This window comes from Rhinopithecus bieti, unplaced genomic scaffold (genome assembly GCF_001698545.2).
Source record: "Rhinopithecus bieti isolate Rb0 unplaced genomic scaffold, ASM169854v2 scaffold_30846, whole genome shotgun sequence".
NCBI classification, from domain to species: domain Eukaryota; kingdom Metazoa; phylum Chordata; class Mammalia; order Primates; family Cercopithecidae; genus Rhinopithecus; species Rhinopithecus bieti.
The window spans coordinates 2,410,768-2,416,079 of record NW_016814438.1 but is presented as its reverse complement, the minus strand read 5'-3'; the positions used below and the strand labels follow the sequence as shown (position 1 = coordinate 2,416,079).

The 5,312-nt window shown below is 42.7% G+C and overlaps 1 protein-coding gene across 2 annotated transcripts in view; it reads right to left on the bottom strand.

Moving 5' to 3' along the window:
- Window positions 1–4,873, bottom strand: part of CCDC83 (coiled-coil domain containing 83) — a 67,338-nt gene extending 62,465 nt beyond the window's left edge. Inside the window, exon 1 of one of the 2 annotated variants that reach the window (XM_017850915.1) lies at window positions 4,447–4,873. The gene's annotated coding sequence lies outside the window, so the exon portion shown is untranslated. The remainder of the gene's footprint in view (window positions 1–4,446) is intronic. The other variant, XM_017850914.1, reaches the window with a different exon arrangement.
- Between the last annotated feature and the right edge of the window lie 439 nt (window positions 4,874–5,312).

The window sequence follows — 5,312 nt, the reverse complement described above, 5'->3', positions numbered from 1 at the left end:
CCCTGAGCGTAGGGACATGGATGCAGCTGGAAACCATCATTCTTAGCAAACTATCACAAGAACAGAAAACCAAACACCGCATGTTCTCACTCATAGGTGGGAGAGAGATTAATTAAATGTCTATTAAGTTTTCAAAGAAAATGAAAACAAAACCACAATTTTCTATGAGCACGAAGAAGCTAGGATCCAAAAGACTTAAGAATTAGAATCAGGATCCAAAAAAAATTAGGTTTGGGCAGGGTTGATATAAAGAGCAAATAAAAGCACACATTGAAGTACTTTTTAAATGGTTGATATTTGCAAATGCAAATAATAATGTATTAATAATAACTGCTCATCAGCTATTAATTGGTTTCATACCTAATGATAATAAGTCAAAAATACATTTTAAAAGGGAAAATCAAGACCCACTGTTCACAGATGTTTATAGTAAGCAGGAGTACTTTCATAGGTTTGGTTTGGGTACTAACGTAGACTTTTCAGATTATGGTCTTCCTTAACATATTTATATCTTTTAATTTCCACTAATCTTAAAAGAATAAGTACCTAGCCTTAAATAAATGTATCAGTAGTTAGGTATGGCGGAAAGCATATAATATAACCTTTGTAATTATTTGTTTAAATGGCTGGAAACTCTCATGAGAGTAGGAATGATGTAATTCTTGTGCACTATTGTATTTCCTCACCAAGCACAATAAACACACAATAAATGCTTGTCAAATGAACACATGAGTGGATGCATGAACGAATCAGGCAGACATGGGCTTTAATCCTAGATCCATCACTATTATCTGTGTGACCTTGCATAGGTTACTTAATCTTTTTGAAGAACTTCAGTTTCATCATCTGTCAAGGGAGAAGGATAACAATTCTACGCTAAGAGCTATTGTAAGGATTAAATAAGCTAATATTTAAAGCACCTAGCATAGTGTCTGAGATACAGAAAAAGGTATATATCTCTAGCTCTATCTCTGTATAGTGCCCCTTCCTCTTTCCCTTCAGTTGTTTCTCCAGGTTAAGCTTCTTCAGGTTCTGGGTAACTAAAGTATAGAATGTCTGCCTGCTGCAAGTACAATGATGTGTGGGAAGACTAATCCATGAGGCTTGCTATTGTCAACCTTCATTGATTTGGGTCACTGAATTGGCAATCCATGTAAATCTTTGTAGACCATTCAGCTCCAAAGTGGAAAAACTTGTTAAAATGAAAACATGCTTTTTCTCTGTAGACATGCTGCCTGCACACTCAGACTTCCAGTAAGTCTGTCTTAATGTCTGCGACTTTTCAAACCAGGTTTGCACTACTGTGTATGCTAACTAATTTGAGCATATACACGAATGCAAATATACCACAATACTTTCCAACTGAAAAGCACACAGATGATACAACAAAAAGATTTAATACATTAGTACATTAGTGTCTTCTCAAATATGAAAGTGTTGATAATAATTTAATAGGCTCCACACCAAAAGGTGTCATCATGATACCACCACAATTCACAGAAATTATCAGTTAAGAAAAGATTACTCTTTTGTTTCAGACGCAGAGTTGAATTTTATATTATTTTCCATTTTAGAATTAGAATTTTAAACTTTACTGTTGCACAAAAGCATACTGACAAATGTTTCATTTTAAAACAATAACTTACTATTTAGTAATAATTTTACCATAAAATATTTTATTTAAAAGTTAAAACAAATGTCAACATTTACCTCTTTCTAAGTCATATGGAAGAGACCAAGTGTTATGGTTTTACCTGTGGTACCCATCTGGTGCTGGAGGAAAAATGACCTCATCCTGCTCAATTACCTCAGTTACCTGGCTTTTATGTTTTTAATTTTCTGACTAATGTATAATTACTTACCTAACTGCAGCTTATGGCAAAGGATTTTAATAAAATATGAGTGAAAATGTGGACCCATTAAAGCACAAATGCTTTATACATAAACTCTATTAAGATTCACTGTTTCACACACTTCAAGAAAATTGGTAAGCCAATTGGACTGCCTGCTTAATAGCTGCATTTTTGCAATGGGCTAATGATAGTACCTCAACATCTATTTTTGCATTTGATAATGTGCTATAAACCATGGGGCCTTTCATAAACATTTACGAGGATTCACAGTTCCTGACCACCCAGAAGATTTCTCTCAGTAAAGGGTGAGAATCCTAGAAAAATATTCACAAAGTAAATGCAGTTATCTTCCAGGAAGGTTACACTTAGAATATCTGACAAACAGACGTCGAATCTGTCAGTAACTACAAACATCTATTCAATGCCTGCTCTGCATGGTGCTTTAACTAGCCCCCAGTTACAAAGTATAGATGAGGCAAGATGCTACTGAGACAGGAAGAAAGAAGCACACTGCAGCAGAACTTTAAAAAAAATGCCCTACAAGAGCTGTGGGTACTTTGTGTGGATGAGGTTGGTGGGGGCCCCAGCAACATCCAGAATCATGTTGAGGAGCCCGTCTTTGAAGTGTAATGTCTGCTTGGTGCACCACAGGTACTCCTTCTCCTCTGTTTCGCCCTTCTAGGCGTACAACTGGAATGCCAGCCTTGGCAATGGCAGCTGCCACATGGTCCTGGGTGATGTTGCAGTTGGACCACTGCAGCTTGGCACCCAGGGTAATGAAGGTCTCAATGAGGATGGCCATATCCATGGGTCACATGGAGGCAGCTGGCAATGTGGGTGCCCTTCAGGGGCTTGGAGGGCAAGTACAGCTCCCACATGCACATCAGGCCTGGCACCTGGTTCTCCACGCTATCCAGGGCTTTGCATCCCCAGGAGGCCAGGCCAATGTCGGCGACTTTGTAGGGCAGTTTGTCAGACCTGCTGGTGGTGCTTGTGATAGACACGGCTGAAGGGGCCCAGGCCTCGATCTGGGGACAGGCACTGGGGATATGACACCGGACAGGGGGTTCCTAGGTATTTTATTCATTTTGTGGCTACTGCAAATGAGATTGCACAGAACACATTTTTAACTCCATTAGAATTGGTCTCCAGTAAATGTTTTTAAAAATCCTGAATTAATTTAAAGCCATTCAGTGGTAATAGTACCACCTAAGCATTAATTTTAAAAATTGAGACATCTTTTTGTATTGATTATGTATATATGTCAGGGTCCAAAAGCATTAGTGTTAAAATGTAAAATTTGTCTTGTTTGGAAATATGTTAAAATCGTATATTAAAATCAAGGTATTTAAAAATATCTAGATGAGTGACATTTTCAAGTTTCACTTGGATGATTGATGATGTACATTACATTAGCATGTATTTTCTTCACCAATGCAAATCCTTTAGTCATGGCACATTTTTCTACTGTAGTACCCAAATTATATTGGAGTCTTAGCTTTAAAATTATTCTGTCTTCTGATCCAGAGTTGCTAATATCAAATAGTTTGAAATGCAGTCTATTACACTAACTTCTCTAGTAACCAGAACTACATTTTTTCCAATTCTTATTGTTCTTCAGTTTTACAATTATCAACAAAGAAAAGAAAAATAACTATGAGAATATTATTATTAGGATAAGGGAAAAATATGCAATAATGATGGTAGAGAACAAAAAGTGTTTCTTTCTACCTTCAAATAGCAGTAGTGAGTCTAAAGAGGATCTTCTGGAGGTGGCTGTAAGGCAATCCATGAGCAATTATCACACAGACTGATAAATATCCAGTCATTATTTTTCTCCTCTGTCATAACATGAATCTTTTTTTTCCTTTTTTTGGGGGGGGGGGGGTCGCTTAGATAGGGCACCTTTTCCCATCTCTTAATCACTTCCTCAACTCTCTCTCTTGCCCAGCAGAAAATTATGGGATAAGGGAGTGAGGAAACAAACATGGTACTGTACAAATGTGACAAATTCATAAAAGAAGCCAAGTTCTCTTTAGAAGAATGTTGTGGTTATCCAGAGCAAGAAGTTGAAACCAATCTATGAATTGGGATATGAGGGTGAAAGACATCAATAACACACTTAGCACGTATGAAGTACCTACAGGGGAAGATCATTGCACTGATATTGAGAAGGATGCAAGAATATGTGAGGTTCTCACTTAGAAAGCATTCACTAGACTCAGAATTTGGTGAGAGGGGCACTAAGAGAACAAGACTGAGCTTGGTCCCCGTTCCTGCACGGAGTTGTATAACCTCGGCCAAGTCTCTGAACCTCTGACTTGTTTCAAACCTGTTTCCTCCTCCATCTGTCCTAGCTGCTGTCCCGGCTATTATGAGGCTCCAGACACTTTGGGAAAACTGTCAAGTGATAAAGCCTCGCAAGAAGGGAAGGCATTCTTAGTCTACTCTGCATCTGCTGTGTGCTAGGGGCTGTGTGAGGGCACCGTGAAGGTTATAAACCTGAATCAAATTCAGAGCCTGCCTTTCGAGAGGGCAAATAATGTATCCAGGGATTCTACCGCAAGGTGGAGAGATGGGTTGACATTCTTACCAGATTAAAAAGGACTGCCTTCCTTCTCATCTCCTGGGTGGAGAAGGGGGTAGGCCTATCAGAGCCCTTCCCAGCAGCTCCTAACGGCCCAAGAACGGCGCTTCGGGACAAGACCAGGAGGGCGCGACCCCCAGGCTGATCTCGAAGCGGCGCAAGCCCAGGCCCGTGGACAGGGGGGCCCATGGACAGGGGGGCCCGTGGAGGGGGGTCTGTGGAGGGTGGGCCGGGGATGCTTATAAAGTCTTCAGTGTCACACTGGAAGGAGTCGGGGACCAAGAAGAGAGGCCAGCCAGTCTCCTGACATCCCCTCCACAGCCTCCAGCGGTGGATACCCCGCCGTGGGCCGATAGTTCGCACTTCCGTTCAGCCCGTGGACCAGGCCCACCGGCTCCACCGCAGCCGGTGCCGCGCCCTGCGTTTCCAAGGCACCCGACGTCCTCCTTCCCACTCCCTCCCCACCCGCCCTAGCTTAGCCGCGAACGGCGGGCCAAGCGCGCCATCTGGTGGCGGTGCAGGGAAGAGTCCCGGCCGAGGGCCTGCACCGCCGCCGTGGTAGCCGCGGTCGCTCTCTCCAGCCTTTTTCCGCTGACCCAGCTGGTCTCAAACGCTCACGAGCTGCTTGGCTCCCTTTAGTCGCAAGCCCGGAAGTTGGTGACTGTAGACACAGGACCCACGGACTTTGTGCTGTTACCGTGAGCAGCTCATTTGGGTCTCAGAGTCTGTGTGTTCCGCTGTAAAATGAGACGCCTGGACTCGGTGGTGGTTTCCGCACAGTTCGGGGGACGCGGACCCGGACGGGGCCGGGCCCGGCCCGGTGGTCTGTGAGGGTTCTGCGCGCCTCTACCCCGCTCCGCTCCTTCCACCGT